The sequence below is a fragment of the Odontesthes bonariensis genome, chromosome 2 (assembly GCF_027942865.1).
Source record: "Odontesthes bonariensis isolate fOdoBon6 chromosome 2, fOdoBon6.hap1, whole genome shotgun sequence".
NCBI classification, from domain to species: Eukaryota; Metazoa; Chordata; class Actinopteri; order Atheriniformes; family Atherinopsidae; genus Odontesthes; species Odontesthes bonariensis.
The window spans coordinates 4,637,330-4,663,638 of record NC_134507.1 but is presented as its reverse complement, the minus strand read 5'-3'; the positions used below and the strand labels follow the sequence as shown (position 1 = coordinate 4,663,638).

Genomic DNA, 26,309 nt, shown 5'->3' with positions numbered 1-26,309 from the left:
GTGTTTCATACTGTGACCTGAGCTGAAACGGACCTCTTGAAAACCTCCCCAGACAACAGACAGACCTGGATCCAAGTAGATCTGAAGGAAACTAGACCCGATCCGAGCTGAGGAGCGACACTAACACCTGCGCATTAGCAGCATAAACACCTAAGATGTGAATCGAATAAAGTGTGCTTTCACCCCCTGCAGTGACAATAAAACGTTATGATGTGAACTTCACTGAAGCTCGACAGAAAATAATTATCTAGCACATTTTATATTTTCTAAGTCAAATTGAAGCAACTTTTCATAGCACATGAGGGACTTTTTTTTTGGCTCTCGGGCTGAAGTTTCTGCTACTCTAACTGAGCAGTGAGGAGCATATAATGTTCACAGTCATACCTTAAGGAATGCACACCCCACTTAACCCTTTAACGCCTATTGTCGCATATATGCTACAAACCTTTTGACTCAATCAACCAGCTGAGATAGCATCTTTATTGCCCCAATACCAAAAATTCTATTTATTTTTTGTGCAAAAGTGAAATTAATAATGTCAGCATTATTTACCATCTACTTAAAGGCTAAAACACACACAAAACATTTTTTTATATACAGCTATATAAATTCAGGCGCTAAGGGGTTAAAGTCTAAGGTCCTATCAGAAACATTATGAAAAAAAATCAGCTGTCAAAGTCTCTAAAATGTCAGATATGATGCAGATTAAGGTTATTCATTTTAGTATTGCCCCTGTGAAATGGATTTTTAATTTGATCAGATAATACAAGAATGTATCCAAGGCTTCGAGTCAGCACTATATTGCTTGTGTGCTGTATGCTATGAAATTGAGCCATCAGTCAAATCGTTTTGTTTGTAGGAGGCTCGGTAACCTCTGCAGCAGCCGTCCTCTCACGTGGAATTATGTGCCGTGTGCACGAGACACGTGGACAGTCGGGCCCAATCCAAATCCAGTCGCGTTACAGTTTCATGACAACAAATAAACACCTGGTCTTTACCAGGTCTTGGTAACTACAACCTGAGATGAGCAACAACATATGACATGCCATGCTGTGTCATTATATATCTGACACAGACTAAGCTAAAAGTCAGCCATGATTCAGCAGTTCGTGGAACCATCTCTAGCAGCAATAACTTGGAAGTTCTTGTTTTCTGTGTGACGGCAGCAGTCTCTTACATCTTTGGGAAGATTTTGCTCCATTCTACTTTCTTAATGCACAACTCTGAAGGTCTCAGCACAGGATTTCCATCAGCTGAGGTCTGGAATTTGTCTGGACCCCTGCGACACCTTAATTATTTCCTTTTTCAGCCGTTCTGTTGTAGACCCGCTTCTGCGTTTGGGATCAGGGACGGTGATGTGAAGTTTTGTGCTGATATGCTGTGGTTTTCACTCGACTTGGATGTGCCAAACATCTCCACTTTGGTCTTTTTGTGCTCAAAGGACATAGTTCAAGAAGTCTTGTCCCTGAAGGTTTGTCCTGAGTCGACTTTTGCTAACCCGAGCTGTGCTGCTACGTTTCTTTTAGAGAAAAGAGGGTTTCCTCTGCAACCCTTCCAAAAAGCCATTCTTGTGATTTTAGGATCTGGTCTTTAGGGGGGCCCAGCCCCCCCAGTGCTCACAGAGGCACATTATTTCTCACTAATTGAGGCGAACAAGTACATTTATAAATTTTGGAGCCGTATTAGTTTTGCTTTGAGTAGTGTTTTCCCCTACAACATTCAATTTTGACCTCTTCATTTCTAAAGACTGTGGCTTGACAGGGATAACAGAGAGCCTGAGACAAATATTGAAGATAATTCAACATTTATTTTGGGAGTAAAGAGTTAAAACAAAAACAAATGCTAGAAAATAAATAAAATGGTCCCTAAAATAATGCATCCTTGAGCCAAAAAAAAAGTGTTTTTGCATAATATAATATTTTAAAAATGTGCTGAGCCAGGGGGTGCCGAGCTGTCTCACGCCCCTGTTTTAAACCCATTCTGGCTTTAACATTTAATATGCCAACTGAGGCCTGTAGAGTCTGACCTTGGAGACACTCACTCCTGGGAAGGTCTGCAACTGTCCTGAATATTTCCCTCCTTTTCAATATAGAAAAATGGACTCCAAATAGTTGGAGTTTTGTGCACCTAATTTTAAGCGCATATCATTTCTTGGTATGTTAAACCCGAGTGAAAAGAGTTTCTTTTTTTCTACACGACTGTATTTGCAGTCCAGCTGTGGCTTAAACAAAATCCGAGCTGCACACGCAGGTTTTGTGCTAACTGTTTCCCGCATCTGCCTCCTCTGATCTCAGTCACACCGTCACATGGTCTCTCTTTGATGATTGCATACTCTCTCTGCACTCTTATCCTCCTTAACGAAGAGAGACGGGTGGCCATGTTGCAGTTAATTAACAGGGTCCGAACCACTGAATATGTCTGAATTTAAGCCGAATTGGAGATGCACCTCGATGAACTCCACTTCCAGCACGTTGCCACGCAGTCTCCAAACCTCCTGTTTTAAAACAGCTGTGCCAGCTGTTGCGTTTTGACCTGCTGCAGGTGGCGGCAGCTGTGATTTACAGTGTGCTGATAATGAGACGTCACATTTTAGGATGAAGACATCCATATGTTCTACAGGCTTTGATTGTTTTGTGTCAGTTGATTTAATGCTTCATGCTTCTGATTTGTTTTCTTTTAATGAACTGTAGGTAAGAAGTATGCCAAGCAGGCTCTAATCCTAAAACTCCAGGACCAGAAATCCAGCTGTCTTATTCACCTTATTGTTCTCTTTCTCTCGTAAATGATCTGGTTTCTATAGCATTGAGAATGAAGATTAATGTAACGATTTTAACAAAAGGGATGGCGTGTTGGGCTCAGAAGTGTTCATCGCTACTATTTAGCCAAATTTACGGAGGTGCCTTGCTCAAAGTGCCAGTTTCTGATTTTTATCTGTAACAGTTCTAGGATCCAGTGTCGATCCAACTTGTTCTCACAACAAAACGTGTGATAGCTACATTACTCAGCATTGTGTGACGCTGCGGTTTCATAATAAAGGCTTAAAAGTTGCGTACTGATTATGTGTTGCTTACTCCGTTCCCTACTGAAGTGCAGCAACACGATGGTGTACTCGTTCACTGATGTTTATTTGGCCACAAATGGTTGTAAGAAGGAAGGAGGGCCAGGCCCACGCCCCATCCCACACAACCTTCTATCCAGTGGTTTTACTTTTCTGCTGCGCTCGCACTTGGGAATGGTTAGGGTTGAGTGTTTAAAAATTAGGGCTGGGCGAGTTAACTTGTTATTATCGCCGATAAATATTTTATCGCGCATAAACGCAGTTTTTTTTAATTATTATTATTTTTTTTTTAATTTTTAAATTTATTTTATTTTGTAAAAGTCTGTTGCTCACAGGCTTTTATTTTGTAAAAGTCTGTCGCTCACAGGCTTTTATTTTGTAAAAGTCTGTTGCTGTCTGCTGTGGAACAGGAAAAGAAAGTAATCGGCGGATCCACCAAACATGGAGAAGGGTACGGAACTTTTACTCGGCCATTTTCATGTTAAAGTTCTTCCAGACGGCGGAGTCGACAGAACCAAAGTCATCTGTAAACACCGCCAAGTTGAATTGTCTTCTCAGCGTAGTAGTTCCAGTCTAAAATATCACTTAAAGGCAAAACACACAACTGATAGCAGCAAGTCATTCAAGGAAACAGACAGTGGAGCGAGGCTTCTACATAAAAACTACAGAAAGATGCTGATGTTAAAAGTGGGTTTGCACAACAAATGTTATGGCACTTTCATTCATATGGCAGCACATTTAAAATAAAACTAAATGCTAAAAGCTATACGCTACTTTTGGATTCATTTAGGATTTTGCGTACAAATGCGATTAATTGTGATTAATCAGGGAAATCATGTGATTAATTAGATTAAACACTTTAATCGTTGCCCAGCCCTATAAAAAATACATCGTTAGGGTGAAAAATACATTTATTTTTCTCTATTCTTGGGTATGATCAATGCCCCACCCGATATTACATGCTTTGGATTAGGTGCCGTCTCACAATTTCTAACCAAGGATTGTGACGGGTTCAAGTTGTGGAGATGTTTAGATGTGTACATTTAAAGCATTTTCTGGAGACGCGGGGCTTATTGATCATGAAATTTAGCTTCAAAGTAACACTAAGATAAAAAAAAAAAAAAGAGCGTGCTCTTCGTGGTTATTGATCACGCTTTGTGTACACTCTTGCCTAAAGCTAGAACAATGAGAAGGAGAAGTGCTGCTTTCCTTTGTGTGCACGTGTGCCATTGTTGCATTATAGATTCATAACATGTAACGGGGAGAAAGGCCGAGCTTCTTTGGAGCCGCTCCGGCTGAATCCTTGAGGATGACTCCTTATAAACATTCAGGCAGCTCACGGATGCTTTGATTGAATCATCTCATCATCATTCATGCGCAGGAGCATAAAGATATCATTCAGCGAAGTGTGCTCTGAACAGTGTAACTCTGACTTCAGCTGCAATAAACAGGTTTCTAACATACATGGAATCCATTTTTCCCCCTCCTCACACTGCTCACTCCCTGTCAGTCAGTGCCAGAGCAGAGGCTGCACATGCAGCTAAATTTAACGAAGAAAGACTCTTCATGCCAAAGACCCCACCAGCAGAACATATCATAGCATCATGAGAGACGTTTCATAACGGCTTTTCCATCAGAAGGTAAAATGAAAGTTCACTGCTGTCAGCGGTAATAAGTGTTTGGACAGCAATGAGTGACGCGGGTTTGAGGAGAACGTCATCTCAGAGCAGACTGATGTCAGAATGAGCTGCAGTCGCTGAGTGTATGCGTGCTGTGTGAGAGGGGGGAGCAAAGGTGTGTGTTTCTGGGTCAGGCTTAGTGAAACGAGAGCATTTCCATGGTCTGCGAAGCGGTGAGAGAATGATACAGCTCTCATCAGCGTGGTGACTGCTGTGGAGCTGAAATGTAAGCTCTGGGGAACTGTGACGTCTAACAGCGATTCACTCAGGCGCCGTCTCTCTTACACAATCTACACCTGATGTTTTTTTGTTTTATGCCGTCATTTAAGTAGTTTGTCTCATTTCTGTTCGATCTGGATATTCCTGCCCTGACTTATTAGTGTTACCGGTGCACTTACTTCCACACACTCTCGGCTATTTCCACCTCACCTGGGACATTCTTTTTTTAAATTTAGAATTACCGCTGATAACTGCACCTCTCCCTATGCATGTGAGCTGTGCTTTCACAAGTAAAGACTTTTGTTGATGTTTAATTGAATTTAAAGATATTTTAGCTTTTTTTGTAGGGTTGTTTAAAGTACTTATTAGTATTAATAGTGTTCAGCAGTCAGAGCGCTCTCAGCTCGGACACTCACTGAGGATTTGGGCAGGGGAGCTGAGCTGAGCTACTCACAGCGGAAACGACACAAACCCTAAAAGTGAGTTTTAAACTGCGTCACATTCGCATCAGACAGCTGTTTACTCCATTTTTTTTTTTTCCATATCATGCTGTGTGCAATGGGAGCCCAATGTATCCCACTGCTGATCACCTAAGGAGTGTCAGACTTGTTGGACAGCTTACTGCTGGGCATTACTTTTACAAAGTTCTAAAACCTTTGTAAATGTACGTGTATGCGTTTGTGCTTTTTTTTTTTTAAAAAAAAGAAGATTTTTCTGACTGGGATTATACTGACAGAGTATTCAGTCACAGATGATCAACAGCACTGTACAGGTGCTGGTCAACGAATTAGAATAATTTGAAATAGTGCAATCATTGAATTCTTTGAATGCATTTTTTGTGCAGAAAGCAAATCAGGTGTTCACCGCACCTGTCCTACTCGTTAGACTAATCACAGAACTCGTTACCTGTAAAAAATTTGCTCAGCTGATCTTTCCAAAAGGCCCATTTAGGCCATTTAACTGTGACACTGTTGTTTTATTGAATTAGAATAATGGAGAAACCGTTTCATTGAATTAGAATAATTTTTATTATAATTAGAATCATCACTTTCTCAGTATCTTGTGGCTGCCCCCTTGGCTTGTATGACTGCCTGAAGTCTCCGCGGCATCGATTTGACCAGCTTGTCGCAAGTTTCCGCACTCACAGCTTCCCAGGCAGTGGCGATGTTCTGCTTCAGTTGGTCCAGCGTAGTAGGCTTTCTGTCGCGAATTTTCCGCTTGACGATGGCCCAAAAGTTTTCAATGAAATTGAGGTCAGGCGAGTTGGCCGGCCATGCCAAAACTTCAAGCTGTTTTTTAGTGAACCAATCTTTGGTCGACTTTGCCGCATGAGCCGGTGCAAGATCCTGTTGAAATATGAAGTCTTCTTCGCCGAACTGTTCCTCAACAGTCGGAATCAGGAACGTTTCCAGAACATCTTGATATACGGCAGCATTGACAGTCTTCTTGAGGAAGCAGAGTTTCCCTACAGTACAACCACGAGTGCGTGAAAAGATCCGTCAAGTTTCCCCAGAGCGTTATGGTCTGGGGATGCATGTCCGCTCGAGGTGTTCCTCAAGAAGACTGTCAATGCTGCCGTATATCAAGATGTTCTGGAAACGTTCCTGATTCCGACTGTTGAGGAACAGTTTGGCGAAGAAGACTTCATATTTCAACAGGATCTTGCACCGGCTCATGCGGCAAAGTCGACCAAAGATTGGTTCACTAAAAAACAGCTTGAAGTTTTGGCATGGCCGGCCAACTCGCCTGACCTCAATGTCATTGAAAACTTTTGGGCCATCGTCAAGCGGAAAATTCGCGACAGAAAGCCTACTACGCTGGACCAACTGAAGCAGAACATCGCCACTGCCTGGGAAGCTGTGAGTGCGGAAACTTGCGACAAGCTGGTCAAATCGATGCCGCGGAGACTTCAGGCAGTCATACAAGCCAAGGGGGCAGCCACAAGATACTGAGAAAGTGATGATTCTAATTATAATAAAAATTATTCTAATTCAATGAAACGGTTTCTCCATTATTCTAATTCAATAAAACAACAGTGTCACAGTTAAATGGCCTAAATGGGCCTTTTGGAAAGATCAGCTGAGCAAATTTTTTACAGGTAACGAGTTCTGTGATTAGTCTAACGAGTAGGACAGGTGCGGTCAACACCTGATTTGCTTTCTGCACAAAAAATGCATTCAAAGAATTTAATGATTGCACTATTTCAAATTATTCTAATTCGTTGACCAGCACCTGTATGTTGGACAGCCTCCATGCATGCATAAAGGTTAGCTCTCCAGACTGAGAGCGCTCTGACTGCTGTTTACTGCATTTAAGACACTTAAGACTCTTTGTAAGTACTTCACACGACCCCACATGGAAAAAAGAACAAAAACTCGATATCACTTTAAAAGCCACAAAATATTCGAAGGTTAGGCTTGCATGAAAAATGTTCTGCCTACATCGTGCAGGTGGCTTTGAAAAGGAGGAAGATCCGATGGGAAGAGTTTGTGAAATGGTCAGTTTTTTTTAAGGGCATTCATATGACCCAACAAAACGGTACAACGGTTATAAGTCAAGTCAAGTCAACTTTATTGTCAATGTTCCCATATGTGCAGGACATACACAGAATTTAAATAGTGTTGCCTTCTTATCCCTGGTGCAAAACAGCAATAAACATGAAGTAAAATATAATATATATTTATATATATATATATATATATATAGCAGTATAATAGTCACAAAAAGATCAAAAACCACTTGAAAGTGAAATAGGAAAATTTAAACTGCAGTTACATTTGTGTATGCTTTTTGTTTTTATAGTTTGAGTTCTTCTGAGACTGTTACGGCCGTGGCGCTGTGCCATTTTCTCCGTAGCCACACTTAGTGTTACTGGGATAGTTCGCCTCTTTTGAGATGAAGCTGTATGACATCCCATACTAGCAATATTATTTATGAACATAATAAGATAAGATAAAAAGATAAGGAGCTTGTCAGTTCTGCTTCTGTTGAGTGTCCCAGTGGAAGTATGTTCAAAATGTTGAAGCATGATAGATAACTTGGAGTCATTTAAACCGGTCGGCCCGTTGGTTTGCAGTGGTGTTGTCACGCTTTTACATGCCATCAGCGAAGGCCATCTCTTTTTCTTAAGCCGCATTGTTTCTGAGAATGCAGCAAAAGGAAATTAAAGTTTTGATGAGGAAGTTGTTGGTCATAAAACTTCACCGTTTGAAAGCAGAACCTGCTATCAGAACTCGTCTCTACCCAGAAGGCTGCAGCTTCTCTGCCGACCTGAAGATATTCTACTCACTGATGAATGTTTGAGTTTGAACACGGCCTGCGATGAACGTTGTCTCTGGCAAGAATAGATGTGTGTCTGTGCCGGCGCAGATACGTGCTGGTGTTCATCTCCCTTTCATCCTTCTCCTCCTTATCAGCTGTACTCCTGCTGTCGAGGAGCCCCAGTGTCAAGGAGATATTTGAGGACATTTTGTGTGTATGTGTCTGTGTTCGTCAGGCTGAGAGACTTGTTAGTCCGCATGTATGCTGACACGCTGAAAGCGGTTTAATCTTCAGTATAGTTGGAACATGCTGACAGCCATGCTCCTCTTTCCCCCGTTTTACTTCCACACCCGGTCTTTGCTCTCTTGCTCTTTCATCGTCTCTTTCTCTCCTTCTGCTCTCATCCGTCAGTCTGCTGTGTATTCTCTCTCTCTCCGCCTCAAACAAGGATATACTGTACTATCAAGACAGTGCAGCAGCACATGCGCATGTCCTGAGATAAGGTAAACACACCCCCACGCACAGGGGTGTCAGCGTGGATTTCTCAGCTTAAATCAGATATGCACCTACTTCTGAACTAATGCTACAAGTGGAGGTCAGAGGCATCAGTTATCAGTTAGGGTGCATATATCAAGGTTTGTTCTGGTCCTGTTGGATCATAGTGTTCACCAGTTTGTACGTTTGGATTTGTTTTTCTCAAGTTTGTGTTTGTGGCAGAATGGGAATGCACTACTTACACTGATTACATTAAAGTCGGTTTTCATTTACAAACCGCATTTCCAGAAAAGTTGGGAAGCTTTTCTAAAATGCAACAAACACTTCCATCTGTAATTTGTTAATTTGTCTGTGCGTGTAATAGCTGATGCAGCTGCAAAGGAAATGGTTTTTATCTCGTCTTCACCGACTGACGGTCAGATCCACAACTTGATGATGGGTGGAGTGCGAGGCGTGGAAGGACACGGATGCAGACTTTCAGAAAGCAAACTTGGTTTATTAGTTTAAAAAACAGGTCAACTTTAAGCGCAGCTGAACCGGATAACAACACTAGAATATGTAAAATAAAACATGGCTAAGGCAAAACAAAACAAAGAACATGACTTCGCTTTACATGAAATTACTTGGGTTGACTTGACTTGACGTGGCGTGACGGTGAAGGTGCAAGGATTTCACAAAGACTGTGGGAAAACTGGGGCTGTGTTCGAAACCGCATACTACATACTGCATACTTCCATTCTGCATACTACATACTGCATACTACATACTGCATACTGCATACTGCATACTGCATACTTCCATTCTGCATACTTCCATTCTGCATACTACATACTGCATACTGATTGATCGGACAGTATGCAGAGCATTTACCCCAGTGTTGGGGAAGTTACTTTAAAAATGTAATCCGTTACAGTTACAAGTTACCTTGTTTAAAATGTAATTGTAGTGTAACTTTTTGGATTACTTAAAAAAGTAATGTAACTAATTACTTTTGGATTACTTTTGGATTACTTTGACCTATTTATGGTATAGGATAATCTGTATATTATCTGTATGATTCCATCTGTATTTATCACATTTATTTATACCATACTATTTTTCTTTTCATTGTACTGCCATAACTACATTATACATTCTCTGCACATACATGCATTTCTCTAGGTAATTGATCTATTCTGCACATATCTATTAACCATCTTTCCTTACACTAGCTGTAAATAACTGCATTTTATCTCTAAATACTGCATGCTATACAATCTGCACGCGTTACACTTGATAAGATGCCAAACTGCATTTCATTAATACATGTGCAATGACAATGAAGTGCTCTACTTTAGTAATAAATAAGCAAAGTAAGACTTTTACATCACATTTTATTTTTCTTTGCACACCCTTGCTTGTGTGTGTGCGCCAGTACTTCCGGTGAAAACTTCCGGTGATTTGACAGCTACCGCGTCAGGTGAGGGCCAGTGGCCGTAAACAAAGGTTAACTTATAGCCGAGAAGAAAGATGATAATATAACGTAGCTAAAAAGACTAGCTTTCTTCAGTAGCCTAATGCTTACCGATTTAGCAAGCCTAGCAGCCTCGTTGCTAATGCTAGCCGCAGTAACGTTACCAACCATGCCCGACGTCAAGGAGTTGGCTGAGCAGGGGCAAGAGTATGGGGCAGGCAGAGTTAACTTCATAATGGGTGAGTGCAGGTTTCATTCTTTCACAGGATTGATTCACTTCATTGGTTTATCCGATTGCTGGCCGCCGAGCCATTATGTGTCTGGGTTTGTGTGGGTTACTGATCATGGTTGTTAGCAGGCGATAGTCAGGTTGTGTGATGTGTATGTGAGTGTGTATTTTTTCTATGGGTACATGCCATTGACTGTATGAGCGGTCTGTGCTCGTTTTTTTATTTTTATTTAATTAGATTGGAGATACTAATTAATACTGAGGGGGGGCAGGTCCCGGGGAAAATTGCCAGGGCCGATTTTTTTTCCCCAGTCCGACCCTGCCGCTCTGTACTTCTGTCACTGCAACCTCGCACAAATTGTAATCCTGTTAAGTAACCCCCATTCTCACTTAATGTAACTGTAGTCTGAGTACATCGTTTTTGCTTGTACTGTAACGGATTACAGTTACTTTTATTTTGTATCCTTTTACCGTAACGCCGTTACATGTAATCCGTTACTCCCCAAAGCTGATTTACCCACAATGCATTTCGCTCCTGCCCGAGCCGAAATCAGCCGGCCTGAAGCTGATTTCTCTTAAGCTCTAAACTCTGTAAACTTTAGCAACATTTGAAACATTTTCAGGTGAGAAAGTAGTCGTTTAGATCCCCAACGTGTTGAAAACCTGACAAAATACCGGCTGTTTACAATTTTGTTCCCACGAATTCGGCGCTACTAAAGCTAGCCGCAGTGAGTAACACACTTCCGGTTATTTTCACAAAATAAAATACCCGTTGCCTTTTATCATAGGGAAAGCCATTACCATACAATTGGTGCTTTTGTTTTGAAAACAGGAAGTGAACCTAGCCTTGTTGTAGCTAGCTTGAAACTGCCGTTTTGACAGGAAATGACGATTGGCGACGTCACGTTACGTTGCATCTTGGGTAGTTTGAGTACGAGTAGTAACCTCATGATGCATACCCAACATTTCAGAGAATCTAGTATGCATCTGGGAACTTCTCGCTTACTAACTCAAAAAGTTGGTATGAGTAGTAGGAGAAGTATGCGGTTTCGAACACAGCCAGAGAGCCTAAATACTGTGGGAACTGATGAGTGAATGGATCCAGCTGAGAGAATTGAACAGGTGTCACAGATGAGCTAATAACCTGGACATGGGGACTGAGGAAACAGGAACTGTGGGGAAAACAATGGCAAAACTAAAACATGGCAAAACGTAAGAACTAAACATGAACTTAAAAACTAAGACATGACATAAACTAAAACATGATAAAAACACAAAAGAACTAAAAACATGGGGAAAACCCCATGGACGTGACAAACTCTAGATTTGTTTATGTTTTCTAAAGACAATGGAGTTGGTTGGTGAAAATCACTATTTTGTACTTACATTTTGCATACTTTTTTTTGTCTGTTAAGTAAACGTGATATAATTTAGAAACAAATTGCTGATTTAAGTTTTTGTTGATTTTTGCCAAAAGTTTTATGGAAAATGTTTTTTTAGCGTTTTTTTTTTTTTTTCAAACAGAAGATAAATTGTAGTCAAACCACAGTCAACACAATAAATAAGCATTTCTTATATTTGTGGCTGAATCCTGCTAATACCACAACTCACCGTTTTGTATCGTGTGGAGCTTTTCCGTTCTAAGCGAGCAGCTGCTGCCATGCAAGCAGTGCAGATAGAGGCGGGACCAATTTGAATATTCTAAGATGTACATATAAATAAAGTCAAAAAGTTTAGAGAAACATCAAAGACGTTTAAGGCTATAAGGGATTCTATTCTTGGAGAAGAAAAGAACTGACGGCATCAGTTCCAGGCTCCTGCGCAGATCACCTGTGTGGGATTGTTGAACACATGTTCAACCTGAGCCTGAAGCTGGCGAGGCTGCCACAGCTGTGGAAAACATCCTGTGGTACCTGTGCCCAAGACCCCCCAAGGACTTCAGCAGCTACAGGCCGGCGGCACCTTGGAGCGGCTGGTCCATGACCATCTCCAGCCCCTGGTGAGCCCATTGTGGGATCCACTGCAGTTGGCCTACCAGCCTGGCATTGGAGTGGAAGACGCTGTGATGTTACTCCATCATCGAGCTCTCTCTCACCTGGAAGTACTGTGAGGATCGTGTTCTTGGATTTCTCCGGTGCTCACCGTACAACCTGCACGTCTGAGGGACAAGCTGGAGAACACCTCTCATCATTGTTGAGAAGGCGGCGATTTTGTTTTCGAAATGTTTTTTGGAACCGTCACTACAGGCGTTCAACAGCTTGTGGTGAGACCGTTAAATCAATCTGTTGGATATAAAAAAAACAACAACACTCGTTCTGACCCAACAGAAAGGCCGTGACTGTCCAGATTTAGAGAACGAGTTCCTGAATCATTAACACTCACTTCAGGGTTTGTTATCAGGGACTTTGAGTTCAGAGCAGTGCACGACACAGGTTTGAATTTTAACATATTTCCCTTTTATTTGTTGAAACATTTAGATTTTTATAATTGATGCTGTTGTTGTTTTTTTTTTAATCAAGCATAATAAAGTGTGGATTTTCTCCCTTGTCTACCATCACACAGGTGTTCAGACAGATGTTAGGTAGTGCCTTTATTCCATTATGATTATTCTTGTAAGTTACCTCAGTAGCATGGCTCTCTAACGGTTGTTTCAATTCATTACAAAACTCCTTTTACTGTTTTTCTATTAATATTATCCAACCTTTATTGCCCAGAATGGCTCAAGTTTTCACAGGATAAGATCGCAGGACAGAAAGATCAGACTCACACTGGATCATGTGACACAGAGTTAGGTTACATTTGCGTTCATAATTTATTTTGATTTTGATTTAAATATATATATTTTTTTAATTTGGACTCTGGGTCATAGTTCTGTTCATCAGCAGATCAGTTCCCTTCTTTATAATGTTTTTTCTCTTGTAGTCTTTGTGTTTTAACTCAACAGGACGGCGTCTTTAACATCATTTTGACCTTCATTACTCACCCGGGTACCTGCTTCTCAGAGTAAATAAATTCTGCTTTATGTTTGCAACTGAAGGGCAGGCGCGGTGATGTATCTGTTAATTGACAAGAAGAACTCTGGGATATGTTGCGCATTTAGATGAAAAATTAACCAGAAGAACGGACTTCTCTGCCTGGCCATCTTAAATGAGATGGTAATGGCATCGTCAGCTGCTGCTGCTTTTGTTGAAAAATCTTAGAAATGAAATACACGAGGGCATACTGCAGGCAGACCGACAGGTAACATGGACTGAAGTGCATACAGGTACTGATGCAAATTTCTGCTGTCACTGACACAGTAGAATATCAAGTGGTTGTCTCTCTTTTCCTCTGCATTCTGATGCATTTTTATTCACAGATTGGGGTTGTCAAAGCTCAGCTTTGTCTTCTCCTCTCCTCCCGTCCAGTGCCTGTAGGCACTAATTAAACCACCGCTCCGTCTGGAGACTGGCATCTCAGCGGATGGGTTCTGCACTCGTGTCTGAACCCAGATAGGAAGCAGAAGAAATCCTTTAAAATGAATACATTTGGCTGCACTTCCTGTTTGTTTTTCAGGGTGTCAGTCTGTAGAAAAGGACGAGGGCGGTAGTGAAAAGGCCAAAGGGTGTGTCAGTTGACTGTTTAAAGAGGCATTTATCGAGGGGACCTAACCTAAAATGTATTCTGTGGAAGGACTTACATAGAAGTAGTTTGACTTTGTCACATTGCCGATAGGGTAAACTGAATTTTTTCTTGTTCCTTACTAACCATTTCCTCTCCAATCATTAGTACGGGTTCAGTGGATGGTTAGTGTTGGCAGCACCGAGATAATCATGTTGCCTTATTAGAATTTTACACTGCCTTAAAGTGATACTCCGGAGTAGATTCAACCTAGGGTCATTTGAACCGTGATATCCAGCCAAGTAGCCCACCCGAAGTTTTTCCGATCTTGGCTGAACATCAGCTGAGTTACTGAGTTATCCCGAATAGCTTAGTACAAGCGCTAACGAACCCTGGCAGTATCTCCAAAATTACCACACTAAAATCACATGCCATGACACCAAACTTCTACAGTAGTACAAATATGGTCTGTACTCACAAAACGATGCATTTGGAAATTTGTACATAGTCCAGGAGTTTATTATTATCAACACAAGCCTGATAGCTTCTCTGCTGCTAAAGCTGCGTCGACGTCACTTCCTTGATCTGGGAGCTTCAAAGTAAGATGAGGGTTGATCTACTACTGTAGACAACAAAGTATATGCTATATTCTACATGAATTTTTATGAATTTTTATGTTGTAGAGTTGTGAATTTATTTTATCAATGGAGAAACTGAGCAGCCTTGCTTTGTTGTCTACAGTAGTAGATCAACCCTCATCTTACTTTGAAGCACCCAGCTCCCAGAAGTGACGTCGACGCAGCTTTAGCTGCAGAGAAGCTATCAGGCTTGTGATGATAATAATAAACTCCTGGACTATTTTCAAACTTCCAAATGCATCGTTTTGTGAGTACAGACCGTATTTGTACTACTGTAGAAGTTTGGTGTCATGGCATGTGATTTTAGTGTGGTAATTTTGGAGATACGGACCAGGTTCCATTAGCGCTTGTACGAAGCTATTCGGGATAACTCAGTAACTCAGCTGATGCTCGGCCAAGATCGGAAAAACTTCGGGTGGGCTACTTGGCTGGATGTCACGGTTCAAATGACCCTAGGGTGAATCTATTCCGAACCATCACTTTAATAAACATCCAGCCTCTTCTGCTGAGGAAGAAGCTACTCAGGATATATGTCAGTGCTGACTATAGGCCCCAGTGTGTGAAGCTCACTGTGTCACATGGTGGATAGTCATATATGACCTGTCTCCTCCTCACTCTGTACACCTATGATCATGTGTTTTAAGTGTGAATCATCTGCAGTGGTTGGAATAGAATGTGACGCCTAACTTTGTTGAGTCTGTTGCTGAGCAAAGTGTAATCATCTGCTCAGTAAAATAAATTATACCAAGGAGATGGTTGACTGAAGAATAATTAAAACTGCAAATAAGATTAGAAAAAAAAATACCGGGAAGTCCGCTTGAACACTAGACTGGACTGTCCACCGATGGGATTCTCTGCTTTAGAGACGAGACATTTGTGTCTGGTTCAGGGTGACTGATATTTAGCCTCATTATCACGCACAGTTGGCCGTTCTTCATCTATTCTTCTAAATGAAATGAGCCCTGTAGAAACCATTCTTCCATTGACTGAGTTACAGTGTTTAATTTATTTTAAATGACCATGGAGCCAGACTTTATTGTGGTCTTTTAAAGTGTTCTGGAGCAATAGTTCTTAAAGTTTTCAGAAGGACTTTTCATTTTCTATGGCCTCTTCTCTCATTTTCAGTCCAGTCCTTGTACCCGACTATATTCAGAGAAAAGTGTTTTTTTTTTTTCCCCGTTTTATCATTTAACACTGACCTATGACTCATTTAAGCATAAAAGAGGCACCTAACACATGCAATGAACCATTGTTTTCTGCACATAACGGACAACTTAGCAAAGAACCATTTTTAAACCTTATATTTTGGCACTTTGTTCCCAGCAACCTTTCACAAACACAATTTGTACCCACTTCTGTCGTTGCATCCGTAAAAAACAAATGCTAAAGATATCGCAGATTGATAGACATAAAATAACATCTTTCTACACTAACAAGGTGATTCCTTAAGCGATCCATCCATCCATTTTCTATACCCGCTTAATCCAACTCAGGATCGCTGGAGCCTATCCCAGCTGTCATTGGGCGAGAGGCGGGGGTACAGGTCGCCAGTCCATCACAGGGCCACACGGAGACAAACGAGACGAACAACCATCCATGCTCACACTCACTCCAAGGGGAGAATACATGCAGACTTCCCACAGAATGGCCCCACAGATAGGGATTTGAACCAGGAACCAGAGGTGTGAGCAGAATGGCATGTGTGGGTGGGCAGTTAGCTCATCTGGGGGGGCAGAAAACAATACCTGAAAAAAAATCGGTGGAAAACCACGACTACAACTTCAAGCATAATAAAAAAATAAAAATAATAATAATAATAATAATAGTAATAATTCAATTCGGTAATGAAAATATGGTCACACTAGCATAAATCATGACCGTCAATTTTAATTTTTAATTTTAATTAACATGCTCCACATTCTCCATTTAGGGTTTAAATTCAAGTAGATACTTTGGGCAAGACATCCAGCCAACTCCAGCTTTTTATTACCTCCATTAAGTCTACATTTCAGATCATTATATACAACAAAAACATCCGAAAATGTGAAAATCGACTTCTTTTTTCAGCAGCAAGGGGTTAAGGTTACGGAGGGGGCTATAAACTTTGCAGGTATATGCTTTTTTAAAATAACCACCTGGATTTATTCTATCAATACAAGACACAAACAGAGATAATAAATCGTGGCCTTTTTTCAGGCCAGTTTTCTTTGGATGGACAGGGCATTTCTCAGGGGGGCAGTGCCCCCCCAGCCCCCCCGTAGCCACGCCCCTGCCAGGAACCCTCTTGCTGTGAAGCAACAGTGCTACCCACCACACCACCAGCCAAGTTATGGTATATCTCAGCATATGTTGAGGAAACTAGACGGAAAAAAGGACAAAATAAAATACTGGCATCAGTACAAAACAGAAAAATGATTCCTCTAAGAATAAAGCAAAAAATCCAGCAAAGATCTGACACAGGACCTGAGAGATGTATCGGGCACCTTGAGTTGATCCATCTGCTCGTTCACCAAAGCCTCATCAAAAATAGTCTCCATGGAAGGTTGGCTGTCAAGAAGCCGTCCTCCAGGAAGAGAAAAGGAGAGAAAAAGCTTCTGTGAACTGGACTGAAAATCAGTAGCAACGGTTTTATGGAGTGGTGAATCCTTCCCAGAGCCTGGGCCTCCTCATTGAGGCAGCGTGTGATCGTGTTGACGGGGAACGGAGGAACAGGCAGCCAACATCCAAAGCACAGCTTCAGAATCCACTTCAGACATAACCGCTAATTGCTGTAAATGGTTGTGGACAAATTGTTATCAGCAGTTATGACAAGGACACCTGTAGAGTTACATCATCTTTTGATCTGGTAGTCGACTGCCTGGAAAGGCATAAAAGCCCTGTGTTCCATTCATCCCGGGCTTTTTGTTTGTTGAGTCATGTTTGTTCAAAAATGAATATGCAAATCAGAGCTTCTCTCATGTTTGGATGAATAAAAGTACGAGACCAGGCACTCTCTCAGTGAAGCTTCTTAATTAAACAAACTGTCATTCTGTGGCTTCTTTTTTTGCCTCAAATCATCTGGTTCAAATCTTACCTGAAAGCAGTTTTCAAAAGTCGGATTGAAATACTTTAGGGCTGCATCAGGGTAACTAAGAACAAATGAAATAGTTTTCCATCAACAAAAAAATACTACAGTTGTCATTTCAGTGTCGTTGCAACACTATGAAATAGATTTAGTTCGAACTCTCACAAGAGAAAAGGTGTAAAACATTTAAGCTGCCACAAAAGCAGTGGCGGTGGTTTAGTTTGTAATGTGAGAGTGAGTCCACAGAGAAAATCTTAGAATCTTAACTTAATGCTTCGAGCAGCATGTACTCATTGAATCACTAGGAGCTGCAAATGGTTTGCGCTGAAAGAGTTCAGCAAACACAAAGCAACCAGGCATGTTTGGCAATTAAAAAGTAACTAAAGCGAGAGCTGAATGTCTGAACAGCTGTCAGAGTAAACGGAACACGGTTTAGTGGCTGAAATCAGAAAACAGATGGCAGAAGTAAACACTATCATCTAAGATTACTGTTTCAAGCACATTTATTTTCTGTAGTTGAATTAGCAGCGACTGCTATGTGACAGCTGTGTTACGAGGGAAGGACACTTTGAATTCCACACGTGCGCTTCACTAAAACACGAAGTACCTTTTCTAAGCGAGGAACGACATCACTATCTCTCTCTCCTCACCTCCATTCATCTCCGTTCTCCTTCATTTGTCCCCGTCTTTGTCTTTCTCCCCTCATGCACACGGCTCTGTCTGCAAACCACTGCTGGTCCTGTTAGACTACCGTTTCGTGTTGTCGTTTTTTCTCTTTCAACCCAGAAAACAGAAGGCTTCGTTCCTTCCCGGGGAACACTGGGCTGGTCATTGTTGGGGATGGCAACGAAGTAGAGTCTGCATCCATGCTGATGTCTCGGCTCATATTTTTTGCTCATTCAGGGCAGGGATTTGGGGAGGGTCTTATCGCTAGGTGCTCTGCACATCTGGACTGAGTTCAGCTCTCAATCTTTTCTGAAATTGGATGTGGCACACAAAGACACACACACACACACACGCAGCAGCAGCAGCAGTTGCTGCAGTCAAAGCATATCTGTGGTTGATTGGGGTTCGTTTGAGCGGATGGTGTGAAGGGCAGCCAAAGGAGCAGCGTTCTATGACTAACAAAGTGACACACCTACTCTCTCTCCCTCCCTCCCTCCCTTACACACACACACACACACACACACTAACAGATGAATCATACACCACATATATAGAAAGCACTTAAGTGGCGCTCTCTGAGATGCAGCATTCAATGGATCAATAGTGTAACCACAGGGAAGCTAATCAATGAGCTGGATTTGCGCCGGCAGGGGAGGAGAATCAGGTCTGGTTCCCGAGAAATAAAATGCACACAAAAGGCAGACACGGTAATAAATGCACACATCTACCCTCCCCCACTGTAAATTCACTGATGCATAAACTCACCAACACACAAGTGGCCTCCTCCCTTACCTCATATATATGACCACACGCAAGCACATTACCTCTGCTGTGATGCGGCACAGTCTATACACCACTGAGACATATTATATATCCCAGGCTAACGGCAAACAGAGTGAGCCATCTCAGCGGAATTGGTTGACATTTGCAGGCTTTAGGGGCCGAGTTCAATTTAAACCGATATGCCAAACGGGTAAACTAGTCGTACTAAAGTAAGACTTCCCATTTTATCGCCACACAATGTTCTGCTGGGAAACCTGCAACCAGTTATCCGCATAGCTGGGACATAGACACTTGCCGCCTACCTGAACAGTTTTGCAGACCACGGATCCATTGCCAGGGCTTGAGTCATTATTAACAAGTCTTTCAGATTGTTGGCTTGTGTTCTTGCTTAGTTCAGGGCTTTTCAGACTTGAGGTACAAAACGTTGGTATCTTTACCAATCTGTTAAAACGGCAGCATTCAGTCACTCAGACATTGGTCATATGTCACACAATAATGTTCCTCATAGCTTTATATAGACGCACCTACAACAGTGATGTGCACAACATGTCTGCTACTGATGCAAGATTAGACGTTATATGAATTGAGGTATTACATCAGAGTCTTTATAGTCTGTTTTCTTGATCAACATGCGATTCATGTTGGTATGTCAGGCGTGCTCTACTATTGTGTGAAACACATCAGCAATAGATGGAATCAGCTGCATATATATATATATATATATATAAATCACAAGATTTCCCTGATTAATCACGATTAATCGCATTTGTACGCAAAATCCTAAATGAATCCAAAAGTAGTGTATAGCTTTTAGCATTTAGTTTTATTTTAAATGTGCTGCCATATGAATGAAAGTGCCATAACATTTGTTGTGCAAACACACTTTTAACATCAGCATCTTTCTGTAGTTTTTATGTAGAAGCCTCGCTCCACTGTCTGTTTCCTTGAATGACTTGCTGCTATCAGTTGTGTGTTTTGCCTTTAAGTGATATTTTAGACTGGAACTACTACGCTGAGAAGACAATTCAACTTGGCAGTGTTTACAGATGACTTTGGTTCTGTCGACTCCGCCGTCTAGAAGAACTTTAAAATGAAAATGGCCGAGTAAAAGTTCCGTACCCTTCTCCATGTTTGGTGGATCCGCCGATTACTTTCTTTTCCTGTTCCACAGCAGACAGCAGCAGAATTTTACATGAATAAATAATCATTTAAAAAAAACTGCGTTAATGCGCAATAAAATATTTATCGGCGTTAAATAATTAGCTAATTAACGCGATAATAACGAGTTAACTCGCCCAGCCCTAATAAATAAATATATATATATATATATTGCTTTTCAGTTTATTTGAGCTTATTACACTGTTTGTAATAAGCTATTACTCTGTTTTAAAGATTGCTGATTAGTTTCTTACTCACAATGGTTTTATTGCATTTACATTGGTGAGGGGATAAGCTGCAGCATAACTTGATTATTCAGCCAGAGTTTGATGCAGTTCAGTTGGCTCAGACACTGTAACAAATACTTTGGTGCCGCTGCCAGTAATGATAAGTAAGGAAACCCCCTATGCAGGAAAGTCTGAAATGTTATTTAATAATTGAATCACTCATTTGGTCAGATTCCGAAAGAAGACCCGCTGTGACTCTGCATGTTTGTCCGTTAGTGTGGCCGTTCAGACTCGTGTCAGATTGAAAGTGACACATAAATGTTATAAGGCCAGCCTTGCAAAGCTGCTTTCACACACCAGTGGGCACATTCAGACATGACAATAACGCTAATGTTTCTCATTAGAACGACGGAACCTCTGGTGGCAGTCAGTCGGTCTGCGTTGTATACTGGTGTCACAGACAGGCAGAAGGAAATGCAACATCTCCATGAATTCTCATACATTTGAAAAACAGATGACTGCGATGCCGGGAAGTTTTGATGTAGAATCCACTTCCTAACCTTCCTAACCACTTCCTTTTCACCATCGCCCTGCTTCAGACCTGTACAACGCCATTCTGTCTGCACACGAGACAAACATAAGAGTAACTTTACAAATAAGCTGGGGACCTTTTGATTCATATGACATGAATGTATGGCGATGGATTGAATATATATAAAAAGAAAAAGTAATCCTGAGCAAAGGTAAACTGACAGGAAAGCCCAGTCTGAATATTATAGACGTAGAATGCTTGATATTCTCCTCCCGTCAGGTCTCTTATCTTTGGTCCATTACAACCATTACCTTTGTTCTTTCCTTCTCGGCCAATCTGTTGTAGATTTGCTGGTGTGCTTTGGAACATTGTCCTGTCTCATAACCCAATTTCAGCCAATCTGTCGGACCTAAATTTGACTAATGAATACTTTTGGTTTATAGCTCAAGCTCAACTTAATGACTGCAAGGTGGCCAGAACCTGTGGCTGCAAAACAAGCCCAAATCATCAGCAACAGTTGATTTGAGGTGTTTGCGTTATTATTTATTATTTTGTATTAATTTTGGTTTTTCTTCTTTTTTTCTCTTTTACCTCAATTTCTCAAAGCGTTACAAAGTCCCAGATAATAGATCCCATTGAGTCAACACAAACAGTGGTGTTATCCAAATGCATTTTTACACCGTGTGTGTATTCGTGATGGAGAAAGAGGTGTGGGGAAACCTACTCAGAAAGCACTTCAAATCTACATAAATGCTTCCTCCTTTACCTCACTGGAGTTACTGTCTAGAAAATCTGACTTCTTGTGCTGTTTATATGTCAAAGATCTGGAAATTCAGAGGTGCCAGTTGCAGTGTTGTTCTATGAAGTGAGCGACATCGCAGTCAGTCACGGAACAAAGCATAAAAGAGAAATAACACGCAGCACATAACAGACATTAGATGCTAAAACAGCTGCTAAACGACTGACTGTCTCACAGAATCTGTCTTTTCACCAGTTGTCCAGAATAAATGCCCACAAAGGACCAAATGTCGGTAGATTTTGGGCTTGATGGATGAATAAGGTGGCTAGTAAATGATTACTGTGTCTTTTTCTGCATACCAAGTGAGATGGATGTGACCCACACTGTCCACCTTGCATACAGTGACACTTACCACTGTTTCCAAGTGTTTCTACTGTCACATGCCTGCTGATGAGCTCCATACAAACAACTGTAGGGAGTGAATTAGGTTACTTGGGGTCAAATAATGGCAAGGCAATTTTATTTATAGAGCACAATTAGTGCACAAGGCAATTCAAAGTGCTTCACAGCTACATAAAATCACAAGAAGGCAATAAAATCATTAAAAAAAATTTAATAAATAAATAAATTAATTAAAAAAATAAAATAATAATAAAAATTAGAAAAATTAAAAAACCCATTAAAAATAATCATTAATTAATTAATTTAAAAGTGAATGCACGATACACTTTTATGACTGGTCATCAATGAACTAAACTCTCTGCTTCGTATGCACACATACATGCAGGGGGCTCGCGGAAGGCTACAAAACACACTCACAGACACGGAAATGCATCTTCAATTTCCTCAGTTAAGACCAGGAGGAAAACAGCCCAAATAGATGGCTGGAGCAGTGTTCCACGTTAGCATCAGCATGCTAATCCAAATCCGGCTCCTCTAAATCCAGCTGTGCGTGTGAGCATTCTGGTGGACGTGTGCGACAAATCCAGGCAGTTGGATTTGCTCCACAAGCCCAGATGAGCATTAGGAGCTGTGTGCGCTGTGAATCGAAGCAGCTTTTGAATGTATGTGTGTGTGTGTGTGTGTGTGTGTGTGTGTGTCTGGATCAAACCATAAAATTCTAACCCGAAGCTGACTTGTCACTTTCTCAAAAGCACTACCATACAAGATTCTCGAGGCTTGGAAAGTCCTCCTGCTTAGTGACAAATAAGACTCACCTCTAAAAATACCTTGAGATGTGAGCGTGTGTTTTCTGAGTTTTATTTGATTAGGTATTCTTTCCCTGAACAGCGCTGTCATGCATCAGCCATTAGACTCTACTGTGTGACCTTCCACAAACAACAAAGTGTGCATGTGTGAGTTGGTTGTGTGTCTCCGGATGCAAAGATTTCCAAAGTGTGTTTTCAGCAGCAGTTTTTGGGTGTTCTTGCCCACTGGCTTGGCATGTGTTACCTGAACTTGTGCTTGTTTGTTGCCTTTCATATGCATGTGGCTCGTTTACTTGCGCGTGTTTGTGTCTTAGTATTTTTTTGTGTGTGTGTGCGTGGTACTATGAGGTCTCCATGATTGTCAGATGAATGTAACTGAGTGGAAGAGATGCTTGCATGTGGCAGCTTAAGATCTTCCCTTTTAGTTTGTGTGAGTGTGTTTGTGCGTGTCTGCGGGTGTGCCACCAGCTGAGTGACAGATCGTGTTGAATGGTGCAGAACTGCAGCAGCGTAGCATACTTAACAGCCGCTGACTGTGGGGCCACACACACACACGCGCACGCACGCACACACACACACACACACACACACACACACGCACACACACACACGCACACACACACATGGACGTTCTGGGCAGAGATGGAGGACTGCCTAAGTCTGTATTGATAATGCATTTTCAACACTCTTCTCCCTCTGTGCATGCAGGGGTCGGCCTCCTGCATCCTGCCTTCCATCTCATTTTCTTCTAGCTATGTCTCTCCTCTTTCTCCTCTTTTCATTTTCCAACTCCATCATTTCTTTCTCATCCTCCTGTTCGTTTTTCATCATCACTCTTTCTGTCAACTTCCCTTTCTCTTCGTCTTTCCTGCCTCCACATCCCATCTCCTCCTTGCGGCCCCCCCTCTCTGCTCCGTCCCTCCTCCCCCACCAACTGACCTCCTTCTCCTCCCTTTTTTCTCCTCAGTGAACTCTCTGGCTCCCTCTCTGTCTCCTTGCTCTGCTGGAGCTGTCTATCTTTGCCGTCACTCGTGCAACCAGGCCGTGGCACTTTTATTATTCTCTTTTATGGCGTTAATAGGGTAGCTGTCATCCACAAGACGACAATCCGGTGTGAAGCGCTACCACAACTGCTAATTTCTTTTTACGGCTGCTGCAGGTGGTGCCAAAACTGTCAATAATTGTCAAATACAAGAGAACAGTATTAGTAATTAGCCTCAAATATTATACACACACAGTTTCATGTCATAATTATCACCATATTATACCCTATGTTTCATTTCATACATAGCTGTTCATTCCTGCTTCTGACTATTCGAAGGCTTTTGATCTGATACGTCTCCGCTGGAAGCTTTTGGTTGCAGTGACAGAAACTTTTATACCAAACAAACTTTTCGCAAGCTTTGGACCACGACCAGATCGGGCAATGGAGTGGCTGTGTGCTGCAGAACCTCTGATGATATTAATTGGTTGTAAATAGATGTGAAACTTGAACTCCTTTCAGAGTAGTTTATTTCCTTAATACTGCTCTTTATTTCCAGTATATGATTAAAATACATTTTTAGAGACTTAAAGCAATACTATGTAACATTTCTACATTAAAATAACAGCTTGAAAAAAATTGTGCGGCTAGAATGAGTTTTAATAGTACGATTGGCCTGTCTCCTATGCCCTTCGGGGGTCTGAGTTGGAAAAACTGCGCTATGTAACTTTGCTGGAGCGGCCCAGGAGCTGAGCGGAATTACTTCGACTTGCTTTCTGGCACACCTACCGCAAAAACAAATAGACCCCTCTCACGCTCCCAGGTATAAGGCTAAGCTAGCACAACATTGTCAGTACGCTCATCATGGAAGAGGCACCGAAGAAACAGAAGAAGACGTTGACTGATGAAGCAAGGAAGAGAAAGAGATTTACGACAGTGTCTTAACCGTACATTACCTCCAAGCCTGTAGGGGGAGCTCCATAATGGGCTTTTTGAGAAGTTACATAGGATTCCTTTAAGATGTCCACCTTTCCTTGTGGGATTTGAATGTAAAATATCTGCTGGAGGAGTTTACATGTTCATTCAGTGCAACTAATTTAAATTTCCATTCACCAGCCACTTTATTAGCTACATGTTGCTGGCAAAAGGTTGGACACCCTTTTGCCTTCAGAACTGCCTTAATTCTTCGTGGCATAATTTCAACAAGGTGTTGAAAACGTTGCTCCGAGATTTTGGTCCATATTGACATGACAGCATCACGCAGTTGCTGCGGACTTGTCGGTTGCAGATCTACGATACGAATCTCCCGTTCCGCCACTTCCCAAAGGTGCTCTGTTGGATTGAGATCTGGTGACTGTGGAGGCCGTTGGAGTACAGTGAACTCATTGTCGTGTTCAAGAAACCAGTTTGAGATGATATGAGTTTTGTGACATGTTTCATTATCCAGCTGGAAGTAGCCATCAGACGATGGTTACACTGTGGTCATGAAGGGATGGACATGGTCAGCAACAATACTCGGGTAGGCTGCAGCATTTAAACGACACTCAATTGGTCCAAAGTGTGCCAAAAAAATATCCCCCTCACCATTCCACCACCACCACCCCCACCAGCCTGAACCGTTGATACAAGGCAGGATGGATCCATGCTTTCATGTTGTTTACGCCAAATTCTGACTGACCTACCATCTGAATGTCGCAGCTGAAATCGTCAGACCAGGCAACGTTTTTCCAGTCTTCTGTTGTTCAACTTTGGTGAGCCTGTGCGAATTGTAGTCTCAGTTTCCTGTTCTTAGCTGACAGGAGTGGCACCCGGTGTGGTCTTCTGCTGCTGTAGCCCATCTTCTTAAAAGGTTCGACGCGTTGTAACGAGTGCTTATTTCAGTTACTGTTGCCTTCCTGTCATCTCGAAGCAGTCTGCCCATTCTCCTCAGACTGCTCACATCAACGAGGCATTTTCGTCCACACAACTGCCGCTCACTGGATATTTTCTCTTTTTCGGACCATTCTCTGTAAACCTTACACCTCATCCTGACTGAAAGCCAGCGAGCGAAACTGACGCGATACGACAACGAAATTTCGCGAGGGTGTCCTGATATGCAGCGTGACGATTTTGTCGGGAGTGATTCTATTGGTTCAGAAAGTACTCACTTGAAACACCGAGTTCTCTGGCTCCCTTCGGTTCAGATCTTTGTGGTACGGGTGTTTGGGGTCATAAACCATTGGGTGCTGAGCTGTTGCTAACTAGCTTTTCAACAGGAAGCAGCGTGTTCGTTTCAACCAATGAGACAGCGCGGGTCGGCGTGATCACTGGACGGAGCG

At 41.8% G+C, this 26,309-nt stretch overlaps 1 protein-coding gene across 6 annotated transcripts in view; it reads left to right on the top strand.

Moving 5' to 3' along the window:
- The window catches only part of smap1 (small ArfGAP 1), a 159,970-nt gene that overhangs the window by 61,254 nt on the left and 72,407 nt on the right, over nt 1-26,309 (top strand). The window lies entirely within an intron of this gene.